We start from the raw sequence: 24,979 nt of genomic DNA on the forward strand, positions 1-24,979 counted from the left end.
GTACAGCAACCTTCAATAAGCAGTATTCAGTAGTAGCTCTTACAAAAACGAACCCAGTCCATAGAGAAACAACTTGCTCAACCAGAACGCAAAGATTTGTGACGTCCGCTGTGTAGAGTTTATCTATGTGAATACTACACTGAGGGCGGAAACGCGTCAGCTCATTTTCGTGTTCCGCATGCCGACACTGTCTAATCAGGGTTTCCGTGTGATTTGGAGAGATGCATCACATTTTAAAGCATAGATGTAACGTCATTGTCACGTTTCAGGGAACAAAACCCTCATTTTGAAGAATTACGTTTGAGAACATACAATGCTCTAGACGACGTAGGTTTACTTCTACCTATGAGCATAGCTATGGTAACTAATTTAAAATAGTCCAAACACCAGGAAAGCACATTTTTACTGAACGCGTCTAACATATAAACTGGCGTCACAACAATTAACAAATAATTTTTCGATAGCTCAGAGATACAGCGTGCAACCTATGGTTAATTAACGTGAAGTCCGGGAAAAATTGTTCCCGCCATGTATCGTTTGTCTGCCTCAGCGGCGAAACATTCCACTATATCGTCATCACTTATTTGTTGTTGTTGCTGTCTGCCACACGAGCATCAATACAACATATTGTTAAGTACGTACACCTGTGCCATTCATTTGACTTGGTGTCCTTCGTTCTGCACTAAAGATGTGAGGTAGGCCAAACATACGACTCCCGAGTTAAATACTTTGGATATTGCTGTAACTGCTGTCTCCGTTGAAGGCTGCACTGAAGGGCTGTTACTAAAGATTTGTTACAAGAAGAATGTGCAAATATTGATACATGTGAAAGATGAATACGTGTGGACAATGCCAAGAATATCAGTTTGGGGTTACAAAGCTAAAATTGTGAGCATTGCCGACACCGATGCAGTCGTACCGTACCATGTGCCATACGGAGGTATACCGTCACATTAATGCAATAAATTTCTTAATCTTTACCAACATGTCACAGTAGTAAGGAGCAGTACATAGAAAGGTAAATATCAAAAATAAAACCCATGTTCATATCGAAGAGTCATATTCAGGAAAGGCAGCTTCAACATGCGTTACTGACAGAGCCATATTTTTGACGATGTGTCTTTTGCTTGTTCTATAGCGACTACTGACAGCAAAATTTATTACCGTAGATTATGAAGACCGTAGATTATGACGTATGATGTATTATACGTAGAAGACCGTAGATTATGCTCCTCATGAATGTGACCACTGGCAAACAGTTGACATTCGCCCTCTGCAGATATAAGTGAAGGTGAACGCGCATAACACTGACAGTGTCCGCATCCGCATGGTATCGCGCATGTAAGATCCGCGACCGTATCAGCAACCGTGCTAGTTGAAATAGTGTATCCACATCCGCGTGGTTATCTAATATATCCGCACATCCGCGATTATTGCATTTGGAAAAAGTCACCATCGGGCGACGGCATGGAATGAACATGAGAAGAAAAATATGGAGAAAGTGACGACTTTTCCGCAAACTTTTTACAAACTTTATCAGAGACGTTACGTCACACACAGTTGTCCAATAGCAAAAGGCACAGCAGTAAACAAGCAAATCATAGCAGTTAAAGGCAAAACAATGCAAGCGATGGCACACTTCACCATCATCTTGGATTCCGTAGGGGACATCGGCAAAGACACCGATGCTTATTTGCGGATTCCGCGCCCATCCGCGGATGCAACCGCACCGGCGCGCACCTCTAGCCCTAATATCTGTTTCCAACCTCCAAATCCCGCTTATATGCGCTATGTAAGTGGGTCAGCTGCCTGCTCAGCCCTCCAGTTTTCCTCTCTTACGCATCGCACGTGGAGCCACCTCACTGGGCCCTCTCCGAAATAACGGGGTAACATTTCAAGGTTGAGGTGCACGTGTTTTTTTTTCTTTCTTCTGTGGACCATACCGGTCTAAGAATACTTCCTATTGCTGCCTTGTGAGTGGACAAACACTTGGTCATGTGGTTTCTCCTAAGTTTACTCTCTCGCCCTGTGCCAAGACAAACATTCTCGGCGCGTATTCTACCACTTCGCCGGAGTTCCGCACGTGAAGGACTTCCGAGCTCTCGTACCCTTATCATTTTCTCAAGGAAATAAACGCTCTGTTGCGCTTACAGTGTCACGCTACACGAAATTCTCGAGGCAGACATAAAACAACACTACAAATAGAGCGCCGGCGAATCCGGGAACAGAAGAGAAGTGTACACCGACTGTGATTCGATTTCCTCCCTTCCACCCGCCGCCCTCCTTAGTGTTTCAGCCATATCGGCCTGCGCCTTATATATCTACGTGCGCATAAATGTAGACTTTCAGGGCAAACAGCGCTACGCGGAAGGAGTTTTAAACTGGAGTCAGTATGCATGCTTGATAAAGCTCGTGGTCACGCTTCTTTCGTGCACAGTAAACGGCAGCGAAGCTCCTCCGGGCAGAGAAAGAACAAGACGCCGGTGATGCAAATCCATGCAGCGTTCGTCACGAATACGCGATATAGAACACTGTAGAGTTATGCCAATCTGCTCTTAAGCGGATTCTGATCGGTGAAACTTATTATTTGACTTAGTTGACGTGCTGTCAGTCCCTAATGAGACGATAACAGGAGAGGGATTGAAGAAAACACTAAATTAAGACACACGTTTACAACAGGTGGCATCGCCAAAGGCACTCTCAAATTCAATGACACTGTTACATTCAACCGCAACGAGTAACGAAAGCTACCTGACACGAGTCCCAGGAAAGAGAGAGTATTTAAAATAGCGTATTCGTTCGTCTGGCAACCCTGGAACCATATTTATCAGCATCCGGATTTAGGAACCCTTCATACCAGAGAAATGAGAAGTGTGTGCGCAATGCCATACAGAACGGTCTGCTTGCCCAGATGGTAGCTTGTTACTTGAGAGCGACGGGAGGTGCGTATGAAATTTGTCTGGGAGGACTTGAGAGAGAGAGAGAGAGAGGAAGAAAGAACCGCGGCTGGCGGCAGGAATCGATGCCGCAGCCTTCCGGACCCCGGAGCAGCATTATTACTCATCCCATTAAGGTCATCATTAAAGACTGTCATGAACTTTAACTAGTTTACCCCCCATGAAACGGTGCACCTGCCCGCTTCTGTCCGCTACCAGCTTTTTGGTCACTACCACGCATTGGAAACTTCTGTACAGGAAGATACCCAGTGGTTTATCCAGAATCATAAGCAGGGGGTTATAGCTACGCTCTAACAGCTTTATGTACCAACTGCTGATATATGTCTATGACAAATTCCGCCAGACCCCCCTCCCCCCGCTTTTGGGGTGCAAGAAAGAAAGGGAGGGAGGTGCCGCCATATACATTTGAAAGGGTGATTGGGGGGGGGGCAGGTACCTGGATAAATCATAGACAGGTACCACTGAACAAGTGGGATCGGCGGAACTTAAGGTGTATTACAAGAAAAAAAATGTGCAAGAAAGCAAGTCTTCTTCTGACGCTTATTATCGGAATCTTTGCTTTTAGGACCACCAGCGAAGACAATCTCATTTAGTTCGATCTGATAAAACTTGTATGCACGCGCGATCTCGTACCACAACTCTAGAATTAACGCCCTGTGCATGCAGTGAGCGAACTGGAAGGCACTGATGAGCACATTTTTCACAATTCTTGCTTGACATCTGTCAGAGACACGAAAGATCACGCAAAATTGGAGAAAATAGACGGATAACGCACCAAGTGTGTGCAGTAGTCACGAAGACGTACAGCAGGAGTTGCATTCGACCGGTTGCTTATGCCGCCTTGGCGAGACATCGAAGGAAACCACAGTCATTGTCCTCGAAGCGTCCGGAGACGCAACGGGTGACATCTAACGGATCTCGTTGCATTATGTCCTTTTTGATGTCTGAACTACTTGTCTTTGTGAATAATCAACAGATTCTGCGAGGGTTTCTGAATGTTTTGTGAAACATGCAAAAAAAAAAAAGACTTGACATACGACAGGATTACATAAAGTATCTATGGTTCGATCTGCGAGCGAGCAACAGACGTAAGTGGTTCGCAAGCAGAAATTGGAAGACAATGCAGATGATTTGTCATGCACTGCACGCGTTTGTCAGAGGACTGTTACGCACGATTGCTTGGCTCGTGTTCGCTCCAGATGTCACGGATAAGAAAGGCAGCAGGATGCATGAAATATGCCCACCTATTTTTGTGCGTGAAGCAACCAAACATACAACTCATATTATACTGCTCAAAATGCGGAAGAAAAGATGTATCACGATCTCTGTTTTGCATCAAAGTTTGAGCACGTTGGCACGGGAATAGACCTCTACCCGAGAAACGTCATCATGACGTTGGTAGACAGACGGAAACCGAAACAAATCGTAATAATAATTGGGTGTTTACGTCGCAAGACAACTGGGGGGAACAAATCGGAAGGGGAGGGCTGGGTTCCATGAATGGGCACTTGTTCGCTGCCTCCTATTGAAAGAAAAGTAGGACCGAAGGTCGCGTCCCTTTCAGGGACCATCGTAATCCCCTCAAGACCGTGAATTTGGGGCGTGATTTTGTTCGCCCATAACTTCGAGCGTAGTTAAACTCTACCAAATTGGCGGCGCTGTCGAACACTATGACGTCATTTGCTTACAATCAGGAAGAGGTCTATTCGGAAATGACAGCCAATACGGGGACATTTTTTACGCAACAACAGCCGAAAAAGGAGTGCAAACACAACACTTTCATTGGGGGCATTAAAAGAAGAGCAAAAAAATGTCGTCTCACTACCTCCTGGAATGAGTGCACGGCAGACATCGTTCTAAGACTGTGGCATAACATGTCCCAACTACTTCCTGCAAGTAGTTTCACAAAGGCCAAAGCGGGATTAGCAACACAAATATCAGTGGAGAGCTAGTGTCTCATTCGGGTCCAATGATATGCATAATAACGGAACGAATGTGTCAGAACAACGTCCCCGCGTCCGTGTTAGGAAGGGCGATGTCAGTTTCCGACACGTGACCACGGCGGAAGTGACGTCACATCTCCTCCTTGTCGGCTCTCGGCTGCCACCGAGACCAAACAGACCAAGAAACGAGGTACGTCCCCCCCGGGAGCGATTTTTACCTCCTGCGGTTTATTTTCGAACTATACGCACTGAATGTCAGTGTCACATTTTCTTGATTTGCACTTTCCTTTGCCTTTTCCGTGACAATGGTTGTGATTTGCTGCTCAGCCCCGCTTAACTTTCCTCCACACCTTTCCTTGAAATCGCTTGACCCATGCAAGCAGACTACCACGTATCTTGCGTAAATAATGATGCAGTTTCTATGACAAAGGCTTCCCTACACCGACGTTAGTCGTCGGACCAGAAGGATACGTAAAACATTCGGCACATAAATTGCAATGGCAGTCGTTGCATGAGGCCAGCTCCTTTGAAGGAAAACTTCTATGCCATTCACTGATGAGCGATGAATGGCGAGAGAAGATTGAGATGAAGAACTTCTATCTCTGAATATTTCTTCAAACTCGTAAACAACTTCTCTCAAGGTCAGTTTTTTGCCGCCCCATGAACGCTCTTGAGTACAAAGAGACGAGGATCACGTAGGCGATGATGACGAAATTACAGAGCAGTCGGCTGAAATATACTATGCCCACAGACTACTGTCTTCTGCAGCTTGGACCCATTCGGAGACTACTTGGAAACAAACGGTATAGACAGATGCAGCGCCTTTCTAAAATATGTGCATGAAACTTTCTCAGATTTTAGAATCGTTGCGTACCGACTATAGAAAACTAACATAATAGGAGGTTTTAATAGACTGGGAGCACTCTACAAAAACGATACGATAGAGGAAGCTGTCAAATAAAAGATCAACAAAACGATGTCAGCAATCAGGCAGTCTGTGTTGACGGCGTAGTTTTAGAGCTTGTTGCTTGTAAACCGAGCGCAACAAGTTACAAATGTGCCAAGAAACGCTTAACAATTTTTTAATTTGCTACCAAAATTGAGGCAAAAGATTTTGGGGCGACGTGCGGTGGAAATAAGCCCCAATTCGTCAAGCAGCAGTGATCCATGCTCCCGACTGACATTCTGGTCCTGATGGCTACGTGGCAGACTTCTTTCGTTTTAGACCACGACTTACTACTATACTAGAGACCTGGGTGTCCGGAAAGCTCTCAGGACCGGGGCAGTAGTTCTGGCAGTAGTCTAGTATAGGATTTGGCGCTATAGTTAGCACTATTCGGTACCACGTGAGTTGCCGAAACCGCGGCAATGTACGATGGGCTGTGTTGACAACGACGAAGAGGTACATAAGAGGGTAGCGCGTGCTTAGCAACAGCCTAGTAGCCCTGTGTAGCAGACGAACGAAGGTGGCAATGATGATAGTTAGTGCACATGTCATTTCCTCTCCCAAATAATGCTATGTGGCGCTTGCAGCGGCCACTAGCGTAACTAACCCATGACCCGGCTCTCCCAAAGGCGGTTGCCACTTGTCCAGGTCTCTAGTATAGAGTAGGTCGTGTTTAGACCCAGTTTTGGCCGCATGCAATGCAGTTTTCCGCCGTACTTGACGAGCAAACGCGCTATTGCAGTTCATTTCGACACAGTGTTGCCCGTAATTTTCATGTTTAATTTTCTGAAAAACTATGAGTGCAATTGGGACGAAAATTGTGACGTAAGAGTTTTGAGGTCTCAGGCTATTGAGTAGAAAAAATATTTTCAGATTGCACCTTTTCTGTATCTTTAAACGTAGTGCGATTGGCTTTGCAGTGCCCTAGGAACCGCTCTCGCGAGCACCTTTCAATCTACTAAAACTCTCAAGCACCTAAATGGCACGATCGATGACAGGGAACATTGTCTAATGAAATAAAATGATCAAATCGTCAAAACCAGCTTTTTCCCTCACTGTGTCACTCTTCATCGAAACAAGTGGACTAAACGAAATCTATCTCTCTGCCTAAAATGCTGGAGCTCGCGTATTTCCTAGATCCTGTGTTTCCAGGCTTCCAACGTGATATGAAGCGCTTGACTGAACTCACCCGTTTCCCATCGCAGCAAATAAATTACACAATTTAGACACCTAAGAAGTCTCCAAAAACCGGTAGCAAACGCATAACGCAAGCTAACGTGGACGCAAAGTTACTCATTGCAAACCTCCCGAGGGTCAACGGAACCCACACGGACTGAAGACTGTTAACCTGTTCCGAGTCCGGAACATCAAAAGAGCCGTCCTACAAATGCTCTCAATCGCGATCACACATAGAAGGCAATTTCTTTGCTTCACACGTACCGGATAGAATAGCCCCTGAAAGTACTTTGAAGAAGAGCTTTCTCTTTCAAAGGTCCTCAGGTGCGGGGTCAAAGAAGCTAAGGAGATTCTTTTCACCATAATGACCCTTAGATTGCCTTTCAGATCTTTTGCCTTTAGAACATTTAGATCCTCACGAAAAAATGTTTTACAAAGGAAGACATTGATGCGCTCGTTGCCGGTGGGGTCGTTAGAGAGTGCATGTACCCTTATGTAATGCTCAATAGTGGTGGGAAGTTTGCGTTAGCGTGCCGTAAGTGCAATGAGAAAATACAGATAAGTCTGGCTTTGTGTTGGATGTATACATATTTGGGTCTGTTGTTAAACACTCGAGAGCAATGTTCCCATTACGTGGTGGGAAAATTCCGGTGACGACAAAATGGTACATCGTCGGAGTGCTGGCATGCACCGGGGTTATTTTAAAATGTGAAGTTTTTGACAGAGAGCTCGATAGCTTATAGAGCTTATAGCTTCGATATAGATTTATAGCTTCGATTTATATTTTACGCTTCTTCACCTAACTGTCAATAAAATATTCAAAACACAGGGTCCTACTTTGTGCACTGCATCATGACTGAACAGCGCACAAGCAAGACAAGGACCACAGAACGACACGGACAAGCGCTCCGTGTCGTTCTGTGGTCCTTGTCTTGCTTGTGGGCTGCTTAGTCATGATACCGTACCAACTAGGCCAATCTTCCATCTTTTGTGCAGCACTGCCCTGTCTGCTGCTGGTCACACTGTGCTGATCGATCACATATGTAAGAAACATAATCACGCAGTATCTCGATTTTTGTGGCCAACAATATGGGGCCAGTTCAAAAAGCTTTCGAAAGCAGTGTTGCAGCGAGTTATTAGTTCATCAGTCGTATAGGCATCGCTCTGTGCTGCCGTTATGCGTACTGCGCTGTAGTTACAAAGTTCGCGGGGTTTGGAAGCCTGGGGTGAGGGATACGTTTAAAAGGGAGAGGTTAGCCATACACGAGGCTTATTAGCCTCGAAGCTTAGGCTTTCACAAGCAGAACATCAATCTCATGCAAAATAGGGCTAGAGCGAGCTGCGCTTCGTTGTCGACACCGAAGCTGAACAGAACTCCGCCTGGATCGCATTGTAATATCGTACCACCCATATATGCCGACAGGACGAAAACGTGATGTTTAGAAGGCAGCTTCTCTCGATTACTGAATCGGATTTTTTCTATCGAGCCTACAAAACACCTTATTTTTTTCACACACTATTTAGCACATTGCTATTGGACTATCACAATGAATGTCGGATCTATCGTCAGGTAATTCATCGAAGCTTCTGTGGGACGTTCAAGAGAAATAACCCCCTAAGATAGGCGGGTATTTGATAGCTTTCGCACCCCGTAGGCGAGAATATTTTTTCAGAAAGAACTTGAACAATCAAGACAAAACAGAAAATGCGGAGGAAATATCGAGACGTTTTAACTGAATACAATTGTCTCTGCAGGGTAATATAGAGTCACTTCAGGGAACGTTATGAATCTTTGTGAAAAGAACGTCGGAAAGAACACGTCCGCTCCGCACAATGTGAAGCTGCACTGACTGCAACTGGAAATGCAAATTTGCAACTCGGAAACTTGGAAAACCCGCATCTCCTTAAACAACTGACAGTCAGCATTCGACATTCGCTGTCAACCAGGCCAGGCTAAGCCTTGCACTATACATAATTATAAGGGTACGTTGAGTTACAGAGCCTTGCGTAACTTAAGAACATTTACCTTGATCGCTCCTCCACATTCCATCACCTCTCATGGCGCACAAATCCATCCGTTCATAATGTTACTCTGACAGAGTGCCACCAAACATCACACTTCCTACACTCCACACGACTTCCGAAACACTGCCGCAATAAAGTACCCGAACTGATACCTAGCACGAACACAAGGACGATCTATCGTTATCGACAGCTGCGAAGTTTGAATTTAGCGGAGCAGACGACAGTCTATAACGGCACAGCGGATGCCGAATGCACGTCTGTAAACGATACGTTGTGGTCGACCAGGAAAGGGAAATAGAGGAGATTGAGCGAAGAAAAGAAAGAGAGCAGACTGAGAAGCCGGTCAAATGGCTACTTCTCGTCTGGATTCACTTTTGGGGAAAGGGCATAATTCGACGTATAACGCCATCCGAGCAGCCGCAACAAAACGATGATGACGATGACGGAACGGCAAGTCTTCTGCTTGCATGAAACTTTCCCAGCACAAAAGAGGTTTCAAAAGTGAACGAAGGAAGGAAGTGTTTATAACACGGCTGCTTACAGCTGTGGTGCATCGACTACGGACGTGAGAGGATGTGCCGCGTGCTCACTGGCAACTTGATTATGAAATAGCCTCTTTTTTCTGTTGATGATGGACAACTGAACGTCTGGTTAGTCAGGACGTTAGTAATATATCACCAGGTTCCGGGTGTCAGTTGTGAGTTCACGTGTTCGACGGAACTTTATAAAAAGTCACGCAGAAAGAGTGACACTTAGGCACATGGGAAAATGGAAATGATAGAGGATTTCGTGAAACACAAATTTAATACAAGTTCAGATACGTGTGTGCCTTAAAGCAACATTCTATTTTACATATTAGCAGCAGATAAAATAGAAATTGCGCTTCAAGGGGGTCGGCGAAAGGACATTGCACTCATTGCATCATATCAGCAAACACCTACATTGATTAAAACTTTTACCATGTAATATAAATACACTGAAGTCGACTTTTATGCGCCGTTTTAACATAAACACGCACCAGACGGGCAGTAGTTGCTAGCTGGAGATGGCATTTGAAATATCATTTAAAATATAACTACTAATTTGAATTTTGTAAATAGGTTAAGTGGATAGCATTTTGTTTTCGTTTATGTTAAATATTTATTTCCTTAATTGCCCCATAAATACGTAATTTTTCCAGCGCCAGTGACAAACTATGTGCAAGACTTCTCGAGCTTCTGAGTAGCACGCCGTGTAATTATGGCCGAATTCCTAGAAATACATAACAGTTAGACGAGTTAGCGGATCCATGTTAGTTGGTGGAGTCTTATCGCCGGATTCTTGATAGTGCAGCTCAGCTTATTAGCACGTGACTGAGAGCTTTCTAGTTTGAAGTTTTAAGAGATGGGACATCCAAGTTCAAAGGAACGTTCCAGACGAGCAGTTCATGTCGGCGTCGTAATGTAACGTTTCATTGCATGTAAACCGAGCGCAACAAGTCACACACGTGACAAATCACTCTTGCTAATTTTAATTTGCTAGCAACATAGCGGCAAATGGGCTCGTGGGGATGTCTGGTAGGAAATAATGCAAAATTTATCAAGGAACATGGGGATGTCTGGTAGGAAATAATGCCAGATTTATCAAGGAACAGTAATCTATGCTCCCAAGATTGATTTGCTGCACCTGTAGGCTGCATGGCCGGCTTTTTTTTTTTTTTTTTCATTTGAGACCCAGTGTTATGCGCGTGCGATGTAGTTTTGCCGCCGTGCTTGACGGGCCAAGTTGGTGGCAACCTTGACATAATCTTGCCCGTAGCTTTCAATTTTAGTTTTCTTGACACCCATGAACGCAATTGTGACGAAAATTGTGACCTAGGAGTGCTAAGATGTCAGGCTATCGAATATATAACTTTTCCGAAATTACGCATCTACTGCTTTGCGGTGTCCCGTGACAGTTGCGACGTGTTTTCAATTCTGCAGGATATTGCCATGAAAGCTTTCTTCCTCGCCTGGAAGACAACGTCGTTACCTTGCGATGTTTTCGATTGAACATAACCATCGACATAGTGCTGAAGGTGTTTATTATTCCCGCGAAAGGGCAAGATATAACGAGAACGTGAGGCGAGTTGAAAAGAAATGCAAGGCGACGCGTTGCCAAGGTATTCCTTTAGCTTTCATTACGCTGTGCCAGGGGTTGTTTTGAAATCACTTCTACAGCATCTGTTGCAAAGCAGCCCTATAGGTAGGGAGTGACTTTTTCGGGTTAAACCCGATTCCGCCCGTTATTCCCCTCCGACCAATTCGGGTTAAACCAGATTTCTCCCCGAATCCCAGTCCCTATGAAATCCTCAAGTGACGTTTCCACTGAAGACGAACAAAGGTCGCCATGTGTAACACATGTAAGAATGGGTCACTTACGTTCCCAGCAACACACCCATGTGTGTCAACACTGTCTATGCCTTTGGGGATTACCGCTGGAAGGTCACGACCCCGCAAAAAACAAAACGAAAAAAAAAAGAAAGAGAAAGAGATTAGGAAAGGACTTAATAGACAAGAGGAGAAACAAAAATATCCGATAACACCCGAAGGCACAATTATCGCCCGATTTCTCCCCGAATTACAGATTTAAAAACAGCGCCCGATTTCTACCTCCCGAATCTGATAAAGGCATTTAACCCGAAAAAGTCACTTCCTACCTATAGGCCGTATGCGTTCCGCCCTATCGTAAAGGCACTATCGCATCCGGAAACGTAATCCGGGTACGGTAATGTTTGTCACCGCTTCACTGTCAACTTGGCCAAGTTTCTCCTCCGAAAACAGCTTACATATTAAATAAACGAGTTTTCGTCAGTGAGGCACACGAATGGAAGTGCAGCGCAGGCGATTGCCTCCGAGGTCGTCTGCTTCGTGTTCGCACCGCAATATACTACGTGAAAAGGCCTCGGTAAATACGCTGACTTTAGCTTACCAGTATGAGTTCTGATGCGAGCATGTTGCGTGGAACACGGTGTTACGCTCCTGGCTGTACGAACACGTCCGACGCTAACCAGAAACAACATTCCACCAGCCGATCCAGACCATCCGCCGTCCGTCGTCCCGCCCGCCGGTCGGTCGGTCGGTCACCAAGGTTACCGAGGCCCTGATTGGACTTGTCCGAGTGACGTTTTCGCCGATATCCAGAGAGGGAATTCCGGAATACTCTCAGCATCCGTTGTCTGCTCTTGCCATGCTTTACATCAAACTAGACTTGTGCGCCGATGGCAGTTTGACCGGCGTCATCGTCGTCAGGCTGGTTTTTCGATCAGCGGCGCGGATGCGAGCATGCAAATGCTAACCCATGTCATACGGCAAGTCATTGCGGTGGGCGAACGGTATATGATACGGTATCTGGCATCTCGCCTGGCTATTGACTGTCCTAGAGGATATCCGCCTGGCCGCATAACCTGCCTGCCAAGATGGCATCAGCGCTGCTCTCACAGCCCTTTTACAAAAAAAGAATGTGTCGAATAAAACAAAAAAAAAACCCCTGCATAATGTCATTCAATGGGCTTTATTTAAACTTTGTACACAATAAGAGGCAGAAGCAAAAGTCATTATGGAGAAATATTTTTTTTCTTCATGCATGTATTCACAAAGCGGGCAAAGTTGTGCACTGATTTCTGGGTTTTGATGTAACAGCTTTTATTTCCCTTCGTGTCTTCTGCACTGACCCTTGTTACCCCCGCACCACACACGTCTTCACTGCAACTGGAAATTGGCTCATCATCCCAATTTAGTATCTTCATCACGGGTTCTGCACTCACAACGCATATGCCTGTCCTATATGGACGTTTACGGCAACATGAACACTCCTGGAAGATTTTGAACTAACTTTTTTTTATACACAACTCTTTGTTTGAAATAGTCCGGCGCATTCAAAATGGCCTTTATTGTTGTGCGTAATATAACACAGTCAAAATTATGGCAATTACTAGTCGCATTATCGTTCCATGAACTTCTATTTTCCTTTTCTTTTGTTCATTAAAAGTCCACCATTTCGCGCGCGAGAAGGAAAACATTAAGACGTCGCATACTATATAAGTGGTGAAATTCGCGGGCTCAATAATTCGCGAATTTGCGAGGAGCAGGATCAGGCAATTATTCGCGCAACCTTAAAATCGCGGTACCGCGGTACGTCGACCCTGCATCGGGCTACTATCCTTGCGTTTGCTGACCAAGAGCGAGTGGACTTCGCGTTCTGGATGCCGGTCAATAGGAAGACGCGGAGGCAAGGCACTTCAGAAGCCTCTGCTCTCGCCTAAGAGATGGCGCAGCGTTACCGCTGTTTCGCGTGTCGCAAGGCTTCTGCCATGGCGCACCAATCTAACCAACTGCTAAACGAGGCTTAAACAGGAGTGTAGCTACCGTTATTTCGCCTGCCGCAAGGCTTCTGCCATGGCGCATCAATCTAATCAACGGCTTCGCCGTCCGTCAACATGGGAACGAGGCCAAGCGGGAGTCGCGCGAACGCCGGTTAACGGACGGCGAAGCCGTTGGTTAGATTGGTGCGCCTTGGCCAGAAGCCTTGCGGCATGCAAAAGAGCGGCAGCTGCTTGTTAACGGACGGCGAAGCGGTTGGTTAGATTGGTGCGCCATGGCAGAAGCCACAGGGGTGACACAAACCCGCCATTGTTGTAACTACCCTCAAGCGGGTGCTTTTGGCAAAACTGCCATCTTGTCCTGGTCGCACGTCATAGAAAACGTCATTTTGAGGTCATGTGACTTTGTTTACATGTCGTTTTGCCACTTACCGACATATTTTCGCCGTCATAACACCAAGAGATGACCTTATTTTGCAAGCGTAAACTATGTGGTGCTTCTTCCGCAGCATGGTAGCCCATTTCACCTTAGTTTAAGTACATCGCATTGGCTCGGTAAGTCTTAACGCGCGGTCGTCATCACGTCTTTGGAAGTTAACAACAATACGAGGCTTTATGTGTAAAACTGCGCGTTTTATTGCGAGATTATCGGATAAAAATAATTACTGTGATCGAAAAACATCCAAAACGTCGTCCAGAAACAACAACCGCATTGTTTACAAACGGTTTGGCCGCCGATCGCGGGCGCCGCCATCTTTAAGGTCACGTGTGCCTTGACGTTTGCGGTGACGTGCGACCAGGACCTGTCCAGGATGCATTGCGTTCGCAAAGCACGCTTTCGTCTACGGATCAATGCATTGGATGCCACCCCTGTGGCAGAAGCCTTGCGACACGCGAAACAACTTAACGCTGCGCCATCTCTTAGGCGAGAGCAGAGGCTTGGGAAATGACTGGCCTCCGCGTCCTTCTATTGGCCGGCATCCAGGAGGCGGAGCCTCCATCGCTCTTGGTCAGCAAACCCAAGGATAGCCCTCCTAAGGTCGGTAGGTCCAAATAAATAGATGCAGTTTTAAAAGTTTCACTCAATTACTACAAATTTAAATTTAAACATTTTATTATTGTCTTAAAAGTAACTAAATTCTTTAATGGGCATATACACCCAGAGTTACTAAATTCCAAAGCAGTCTTTCAGTTCGCACCACCATAACCTCATTTCTACAACTGTGTCTTGCTTTAGCAGCAGTATTTCTTACGAAGGTACTCGTCTAAACAAGTTAAAGTAAGATTCGACGGCCGAGAACACTTTACTAGACTATAGACAGGACGGAGAGGGTGTAATCGTTTCCTCCTATCGCCTGACCCTCAACCCGATGCAAGGATTGTGTGCCCCGAACGGAGCAAATACCTTTAAAGACACTTCACAGCCTATGAAAGGAGCCCTCGACGGTAGATAGAGAACACGCAAGGCCGTTTTGGATCACGATCGCCCGAAAGTTCACTTTCACTAGGCACCTTTTATGCCCAGGTTACTAGAATACAATGCGTTCGTAACAATGGCACAGTTTTTTACGCATCGAGATAAATACCAGGCGTAATTACAGAGATCGCATCAGTTCGATTCAGACAGGGCTAAATTGCTGACGTGAAAAGAAAACCCTGCCTTATAATAACAGGAACACCGAAAATGCACGATAGTAGGAAGCATACTGCACTTTTTCGCTGGAGCACAAGAGCTGTTAAACTATCATCACGGTTGGTGCGACCAGTGGGCATGGTTGACGCAGGAATAAATGCTCTCTTCTTGACTTCTGCTCTTCGCATGGTAATTGCGTTCGACTAGACACCATGTGAAGTAATGCTTCGTATGCTTCGAGTGCCGTTTGCTGTTTTTTTTTTCTCTGGCTGTGCTATATATACGAGCTCGCACGTGTGAGTTCCCGTTAAAAACTAGGGGAAGAGACGGGGAGACGATACGAAAAAAAAAAAAGAAAAGAAAAAAGAAAGACATACTTTGTACAGCAACAATTTACCCTCGACTTGGAATCAAACAAAGAGGCAAGCACATAATGTTGGAGTAGTATTAAGACCGTTCGGACACCACAATAATAACAACAGAACATTGTGGGTGCCATTTGTTAGAGAACGACGGGGAGAATAATAGCGAAACAAAATAGATAGTTCTATCAAAGAATCAATTGGCGCAAAATATGCAATGGTTCGATACGACTTATTTAATGTGCAACACTTCGCGGTTTAGCACTTGAAAAACTCCGGAATAAGTTACCAACAGAAGGATATTCTAAAAATTAGTTCACGCACAACTCTAAATTTCGAACACAAGCTCCGAATGCCATAGCCCATGCTCGAAACACTGCGCTTCTACCAAAAGTGTGCAGTCACTGTGGCTTGCGCGCCATGTTAAATGTGCAGTGCAGTGTTTTCGGCAGTCCAATAAATACGAAGTGTAATAAACAGAAGAATTAAATTACAGAACAACGACATCAAAAGTTGAACTAACCTGTGTGAGATGCGATAAACAAAATGTGAGAGATATATGTATAGGGCGAGAACCGCATTATAGGACAAAGGGGATGAATTACGAGAACACATGAACTGGCGATTCAACTAGAGGAAAGCAGAAATATCGTAATATTTCACACACAAATAGTTCGCATGACTTCAAACGGTATGCAATGAACGCAGTTGCAGAGCGACCGATGCAAAATACATTTGGCTCTTCATGCATTCTAAGCACCTCGTTTAAATGGGATTAGTACGCCTGAAAAAGCGAAGAGCATCTATGCATGTTCATTAGGTGTGCGAGAGATAAGAAAGCTGCCCGAGTGGAGCAATAAATCTAGTTAAGACTGTTGCTTCTTTTTTGGCGCTGGGAGCCGTTTGTGGCTGCGAAGGAGAATCCCAGCAGTCAGAACTCGCGAGTTCATTCACTTGTCAAATTAAAAAGTGGATCATTGAATGCATTGTCTTTATTCTCGGGGCCCCTTGGAAAGGCTCATCCACTATCCCGCATGTTTCTTCGAATAAGGTTGTCGACCCGTGGGATGCCCATCTCCCGCTCATTTCAAGGGACGGTCGCATCCGTTGCAGTCGATTTCGAAACTATGGTGTCCTTTTATTCCTCATTGACCATGGACCACGGTATCGAAACTCCAACGCGAAATATGTAAGGGCAGTTTGACTGCTATTCGATGGAATGCATGACAAGAGCAGACGCCGGATGTTGAGAGAATGCCGGAATTCGCTCTCTGGAAAAAGACGAAATCATCATTCCCTACACCACCGCCTTACAACGACGAGCTCTTTGAACATTACCATCACCTACACCCCCAACCAGAGCAGGGCCTTGAAATAAGGGACGCCACACGGCGGTGCGGGTGTCTGAACGGCGCCTCTCTCCTCTGAGCGAGGTCCTCTCGCTCCTCTTGCAATTGGGTGACGTCACGCTGATGTCGTTGTCGCCGGAGCTACTGAAGCCGCGGAAACAGGGCTGATTTTTAAAACTTCGTTGATTTGATATCTAAGCACTTTTACTTTTCGGACGAAAAAACTAGCCAAGTAAATTGTTGGACGATGCTGAAAATAGTGGAACAGTATTATTTCATAGATGGATATCTGGATGCGACTGCCAGTTTAACGTACGCCGGAATCGCGCCATGCGTCACCTGTGTTCAGAGGGAATGTAAAGTGAAACACAACCTCGTCTTAAATCCCAGTACGTCATGCTTTTCAAACAAATGGATTATTAGGATTTATGATTTGCTTATCAACATATTTTGTTTGCGAAGCAGTTGGAGGCAGCCCGGGATAGCCGGAGAGACTGCACCTGATAATGAAATACTATTTACACACACTTGAGGCGGACTACTATCTTTCCTTAAACTTCATTTGAAGAACGCCAGTAACTCTTGAGCAGTTTGGTTTAAATGCCTGTAGCGTGCTGCAAGATCCCCTGCGCGGTCTGTTTGCCTCTCGCGTTTGCGTCATCTGCTCCCAGCAACCACTTCAAATGCTGGCATCTGGCGTGATATGCGTGACCAGAATTTGAAGGTCGCTTTTCTAACGCAGCTGTGTGCAAAGCCTCACTTAGAGCCGATTCACAAGGATGCCCTGTCTACACCGTAATGTTCCGGGGTGCAGCAACCGCGCATCACAGACTGTGGGCGTCTCGTGTCACGAAATTCAAAGGGACAGTACGTGGAAGCGAAAATGGTTCCACGCGAGCTGGTTAGGGTTGTTTTGTGCGTTCGCCATAGACAGTATGCCACGAGTTCCGTGGCGCGTTCAAGCTGTCGGAAGAATATATGTTTCCTGTCGGTTCATCATTCACTTTACAGTACTGTTAATGCCCTTCGTGGGGACGACGCATGTGAGCAACCTGTCTCATACCAAGTTCGTGTTTACGTGTATCGTACCAGGAGCGTCGTGGAACCAGTTCGAACGCGCAGCCTTGGGATGAGTAGGCCGACATGTTACCAATTGATGCACAGACGTCGATTTCCTCTTTATTCAATGTTCTATAGGTACTAGCAAGTATGAAAGACAACTAAACGCCTCATATGCATGGTATGACGTTCAGTAATGGCTGCACGGTGCTAAGGTCCTGCTCATCACCGAATGTTCGATGTACATATTTAGTCCAAAACGTGCAAAATCTAACCCTCTAGTTTTGTTTTCCCTCCCAACTTACCAGTGAGGCATGAACCACTCGCCCCCACACTTGTGTTGATTGAAAAAAAAAAAAAAGCCAGAACACGCTGTATATTAAAAATCCTCGCTATTGCAAATACAAGTAGGAGCATGCGATAGTGCCGAACCACGAGCGGCACGACCACACTGGAGTTGCGCGCGCCACAGGAGCATACAGGCACTATACGTCCCACCAAGAGAAAGTGTGCTAAGTAGTATGGGTGATGTATGGGTGAAGAGTAAAAATTTGGGCTTGTTGGTACATATCTACGTGTAAAGTAACCAGCGGTAAGGACGCAGACAAGTTGAGTAGAGGGAGACAAACACACGCTGGACCCAGCGTGCGTTCGTCTCCCTCTACTCCTCTTGTCTGCATCCTAACCGCTGGTTACTTTACACTTAGGTATGGGTAAAGAAATAATCTATAGAAATCGCAGATTCTGGGGAGTAAGTGCGTGACGTATTCATCGCCATATGATGTCCCAATAATAATAATAATAATAGTAATAATAATGAGTGTGAGTAGAATTTACAAATAAGGTTAGCCCGCCCCCAATTGTGTGGTTATATGACGCGCGTGCCGCAGGGTAGGACAGCGGGTAGATCACCTGGTGGTCGTTAACGTCTCCTCTTCCTTTAATATTTACTCTCCTCCGCCAGGATCGAGTCCACAATCTTAAGCAAAGCTAACCAGCACGCTATCACCTAAGCTACCGAGGCCGAAGCCGATATCCAAGTTCACTAGGAAAGATGCTATCTGACAAGGAGGGTGGAGGTAATTCGCAAAGTTGAATAAGTAATTTCAGTAACACAAATTACTTTCCCCTGTATGACAGCTATAAACTTCTTGAATTGCAATGCAAATTATTTTCTTCCTTGGAGCAGAAAGTCGCGACCTGGGTCCTAGATGGAGACGTTCCAAGGTGGCTGAACATATTCAGGGAATGCTTTTGCTAGATGAGACGAGGGGGAGAAGACTGACAAATGGAAGCCGCAGCTCCTGGAGATAAGCAGGCAGGAAGTTCTGGCTTATGTCAATGGCGAGGCTTCACAGATGTACGACAAAACTGCACTTTGTCCGAGGCATCTGCGATGTCACCTGGTAGCGGGCTGCTCGCGTCAGGTTCCGCGTTAGCCGTAAATATGTCTCCGGAATGCGCTTTTTTTTTTTTTTTTTTTTTTCTGGCGATCCTCCACCGATCCTCCACCGACAAGAAAGGACGACCATAGCGGAGGATCAGGTGGCAGATTGTACAGAGGAAAGAGCAGTCACATTCACAAGCCGACAGGTAGACCTCTCGGCGATGCCACGCCACCAACCAACCAACATTTGGAAGCTGAGGCATACATTTGGATCCGGCTTTTTTGGAGAGTGTCTGAAACTTGCGACATACCTATGGAGATGTTCGCGGTTTCCGGGATACATAAGTGGTCACAAATCCGTCGTGTTTCGGTATCGTTGGTGGACTGTGTCAAGGAGCACCTGCAGCGCCTACCAGCAAGGATATAATGCTATGAGTACTGTGTTGTCTAGTCCACTTATACTGGCAACAATTACAGCGGCGGTGTGACCAACGCACACGGACCTTACTTGCGTGCTCCGTTGTGTAACCGTTTTCCGGGTCTCCTCCAGCTGCCGCTGCTTACCCGTGTTAGAGTGCCAATTTCAGTGCAGGCTGTTACCTCGCCTTTCGTTTCGGCACAGTCCGTTTCAAGGTGATTTCAGACCTTGTTGTTGTTGTTTTTAAGTGTTGAGAGAGGTCAGCCAATATTTGGCTTGCTACTCTTCCCAAAAAAGAAAAAAATACATATGACAGTGCATCACCGTTAATCGTTCGATGCATACCAGATATAGGTGGATCAAAAAGTAATGCCACCATGTCTGTATTTTCCTGTGCACTGCAGTGTCTGGAACGGTTCATGTAAAGTGTTACAGGGCTGTTCTTCCCCTACAAACTCATGCTTTTGTTTTTCAAATTGCATGATTGCAACCATGGATAGACACTGAAACAAAGAGCCGCCATCGCATTTTTGGCAAAAGAAGGGTGTGCGCCCCAGGAAATCCATAACCGGTTGAAGACCGTTTATGTAGACACCGTAGTGGATATTAACAGTGTGCGGTGTAGGGTGAAGAGGTTTCAACGAGGAGATCGAATTTGCGGATAAGCTGAGGAGTGACCGTCCATCAACATCAGTGACATTCGCTAACCGACAACCTTGTGACAACAGGGACACACGGGGCGTTATTCTCGTTGATTTTCTGAACGGACCTTACAAACAAAATCAATAGCGAAACCTAAGTCAGCACACTTTAGGAGCTGAAAGAGGCCAGTGGGAAGAAAAGACCACATAAAAACGTCAATTCCATACAGATTCATCACGACCACACACTTCACTATTGACGACCTAGGCGGTTGTCAAAATGGGGTGGACCGTCGTGCCTCATCCACCATACAACTCAGATTTGGCACCCTCCGACTTCTACTCGTTTGGCCCGATGAACGACAGCTTACATGGTTCACTGTTTCAAGATTTGGATCAAGTTAAACCCTTAGTAAAGCCGTGGGTCAGAAAGCGACCTCCTCATTTTTTTTCCAAGCTGGATTTGACGGTTGGGTTCAACGATGGCGTAAAGCATTGGAAGTAACGGTGACTATGTTGAGAATGGGCAGGCAGACCTAACTTCGTCCCCCCTCTACGTCACACCACCACCACAGTATATGTTGAGCTTCCTGTACAGGAGACATCAGATATATGTAACTTTTGCCTTGATCGCTAAATAAAGTTACAGAAAATGAGGCATTATTTTGTACTCCCCCTACATTGCATGGGCAAGACATACATAGAGTTACATGGGTCGTGGTACGAGCCGGGCTTCGTCTCTGCAGTAAAAGTCTTGATTATAGCCTCCTTTTGCTACACTCAAGAATTCAACACTCAAGAAAAACCCACTGCTCCATCAGTCACCTATCTCAACTACATGTAGCTCCAAATGCTGAGGAACAAGGAAGACTGAATCTGCACCGAGCCGATTAAGAAATGCTGCTTTCTACAGGAACGCAGATGTCATAAACCGATAACGACATTCCGCAGCATGGGGGGAGTTTGTTCGCAGTGTGTTTGTTGAATGCCTTGCAAAGCGCAGAGACAGCAACAGTACTTTCAGCGAGCTGGCTATGTACTTCAAGGATGATGAAGCAGGCGCTCCATCCACGGACCATTGACAACAACGTATCCTTACTCAATCATATTTAAGCTACGAATACAAGCATGTAGAGATGTCTGCTCCTGAACTAAACGTGTAACCGACTGAATTCGCGAAGAGATTGTGGTACCAGAGAGGTACAGCTTGTGAGAAAAATTTACGGTACACGGCACTGTCGTATTTCTGCATCTGAACAGCCTCCTGCTAGCTCAGTGTCAGGAAGACATCGAACAAGAAACGAGTAACCAGCTATTCTATACATCTCTCAGTATGTGTGTCCACTCCTATTTGCTGCTAGGGTCTCGCTCCAATGAAGAAATGCGACACCCCGGTGTTCCGTGAAATGTTGGCCCAAGCTGTATGTTTTTTTTTTCGATCTGCAGCTGAAGCGGTAACGGGCTTCGACAGTTTCTAACTGGGTAACGGGAGGGACTGGTTTGTCTGTTGTGGATATGAGCGGGCCCGGGTACTTTTATAATCGTGTATACCGGGCTGAAAAAAAACGCGGTTGCTGTCAATCTTGATCTATGTGCTATCGAGCTGCAGGACCGTAAGTTTCAAACGGGAAGGTCTCCAACATTTGCCATAGGAGCAGTGCCGTACCAAAAGTGGATCGAGCCCAATAGCGCACGTTCACGCCGTAAGTAGCCCCTTTATTCTACGATCTCTTTAGCGCTAAAGCTAAATCGCTATCGCTTGTACTAAATTTCTTTTTGGGCAGTAGAAAAATATACGTCCATGAGTATTCATGACCACTTATCGCTGCAGAAGAACGAGTTGCTGCAAGACTTCCTCTTGACGCACACAAGACAAATTGTTCAAAACTCTTTGGACCATAAAGGCCCACCAATTTGATTCATCTCCACGCTACAAGCTCTGTCAACGCGGCTAATCATCGAAACAATAGAGGACGAATAGGCGATGCGCGACGCATCATCGCTATGTCGAGGAAAATACGCCGTTACACGGACGACTTCATACTGGCATTTCTTCGCTATGTTCTGCGCTATGAAGCTGTGGACCTGAAACGAGTGACCACACCGAGTGACACGAGTGACAGTGACCGAGTGACAGTGACAGTGAGTGAGACGAGTGACAGTGACGAGTGACAGTGTGGACACGAGTGACCACAGTGAGTGTGTTTTTATTGGAATAGCAAACCAGGTGTGCAGGCGCCAAAAGGAGAACATTTTATTTAGCGCTGGGTAGGCTCCTGGTGCCACCACAAAGCAAAGTTCGTCTGAACTGCGTCAGTGAATCTCATCCGAAGGATGGATATGACGTGGATATGACATCGAAATCGTTCATCTGGAATATTTTACACCAACATAGTGGCATTTACCTATGAGAAGCAAACGCCGCGAAAGTTAGGGACCCGCATAGGAGCCGATATAGCCATTCACTTGGTCGAAGAGAGTGTCGCAGTTCATGTTATTAGTGCAGCATGAAACGATCCATTACAAAATATGGAAGACTCGTGTCCACTGTTTAACTTAATGAAACTAGCCGTCGAAAAACACAGAACACGCCGGAACTTTCTAAAATTTTCGCAGCGAAAGTTCATGCCAATTTTGTCAACAAATGGACCCAGAGAAGCTATTATGCTTACATAGCCTATACAGTCTGCGAAAGTCTTTGCAAGGAGGCAAACCTCGTGCCCGCCGTAACGCCGATCGTACGCCTCGTATCGCGAGGACAGGTATTCTAAAAGATGTACCCTCATTTCGGTGGGCGTTTTTAAGACATACCTGACTTGTAGGTACATGCCTACAAAAATGAATAAAAACACGGGTAAGGGATAACGGGGGTGGCATTTTTTTCTCGCTTTTCTTTCGTTTTCTCTTTTTTTTTCTGCATGAACAAGCGCGCATAAACTACCCTTGTCCTGTTACCCGCATTTCCAACAGTACATAATGAACATATATCTTTCTCGTCTGCCTATGTCTTTGGGTGGTCGCCTCTGTTTTGTGCGTCCTCTGGTGGTTGCTACAGAACAAGATGGTTCAGGTCGCGCTATAGGAATCCCCGCCTCTTCTGCCAATCCGCCACTACCTCGAACCATATCTGAAATAATGTATTCCGCATATTCTTCATACGTGAGCACGTGGGTATCCTATTGCATAATCCATGTGATACCTCTCTGATGACTGCCTGCACAGCGACTGTAGTGAAGGAGCTGTCTTTGTCTGTATTTCTGTATAGTTTTCTGTGTCCATATTGCTGCTGAGCGCTATAAAGACGACGACTTAAGAAGGAACACCACACATGCGCTAACTTCCAAGACTTTAATGAAACTTGTCGTATCAGCTGCTTAAACGCTCCTGGCCACCTGCCGGTTCTTTCTACTTTTACACGTGTCGAGGTACATCAGCTCCCTATCAGATAAAGCAATGGAAGGAACACTGACACAGGCATGACCCAAATCCTTAATTGTTTGGGCCTCTATAATCTCTCTAGCTGTTCTGTCTGGATCCCTTCCGATGAATACACACTAGGTTACCACAGGTTCACACCCACACACCCTGCAGTGTTCCGCTAGCCACCCACCCCTGCAGTTCTTGAAGTTTAGCCAATGCTCCCGCAGTCGGTCGTTCACACAGCGCCCTGTGTGTCCGACGTATGACTTTCCGCACGAAAGAGGCCCAAACAATTGGGTCAGGCCTGTGTCAGGATTCCTTCCATTGCTTTATCTGATAGGGAGCTGATGTACCTCGACACGTGTAAAAGTAGAAAGAACCGGCAGGTGGCCAGGAGCGTTTAAGCAGCTGATACGACAAGTTTCATTAAAGTGTTGGAAGTTAGCGCATGTGTTGTGTTCCTTCTTAAGTCCCCGTCTTCATAGCGCTCAGCAGCAATATGGTTTCATACCAACAAGCCCAGATTTCGTCACTCTTCCAGTTTTCTGTGTGTTTTTCTTTTTCTCTTTGGGAACTGCAAGCCTGTAGTATGGCTAACCTTTCCTTTTTTTTTAATACAACAATTGAATATATCCCCCTCTGACAGTCGTGCCTCTCATCTTTATCGTCGACTATCCGAAGCCGTCGACTATCCGGCCTTCTCAAATCATAATCATAAAGGCCCTTTTTCAATGGAAGCTGTTGTACCACGCAACCGGTGCTCTCCAAACAAAGCGAAGCACAATAACGGAATTCGTAGATGCTCCTCGTTTCGATCTGAAGCAAGAAATTAGTAGCCTGCTTTCGTTTGCAAACGCTTTTTCTAGCAGTCGAATTACATAGGAGGTGGACATAAAAGATGAAAAAAAAAGGACATTCTACGGCCTGACTCACCTGCTGGACGCAATGCGTCAGTAGCGATTACACACATTGTCTTACACAAGTGTTCCGAATACCAGAAAGCTTTCAGGGGCAAGTCTCGAACTGTTTCTCTCCTTCAAAACGGAGAAAGTTCGTGGAAACAGAGGGAGAGAGTGTACAAGTGATGCACTGCACCGCAGGTGAAGGCTCGATCGAAATAACCGGTTTATACCTAACTGACATGTTTTCTCACGTCTTCGCTCATGCACTTCTCCGGGTTAAGATCACGTTCAAAGGTGAGAGGTCGGTAGAACTCGGCAGTTCGCGTGCGCGAATACGTTGACGTGCGAGGGTCTTCGAGCTGCTGGGAGCCCACTCTGAAAAGCGGGTGAGCTTATGTCTTAAATTTCCGCTGCTGCCAGCG

The 24,979-nt window shown here is 45.8% G+C and overlaps 1 protein-coding gene across 3 annotated transcripts in view; it reads right to left on the bottom strand.

Annotated features, from left to right (window-relative positions):
* LOC135378435 (uncharacterized) overlaps positions 1–24,979 on the bottom strand; it is a 662,816-nt gene that overhangs the window by 105,482 nt on the left and 532,355 nt on the right. The window lies entirely within an intron of this gene.

The sequence above is a fragment of the Ornithodoros turicata genome, chromosome 1 (genome assembly GCF_037126465.1).
Source record: "Ornithodoros turicata isolate Travis chromosome 1, ASM3712646v1, whole genome shotgun sequence".
Taxonomy (NCBI): domain Eukaryota; kingdom Metazoa; phylum Arthropoda; class Arachnida; order Ixodida; family Argasidae; genus Ornithodoros; species Ornithodoros turicata.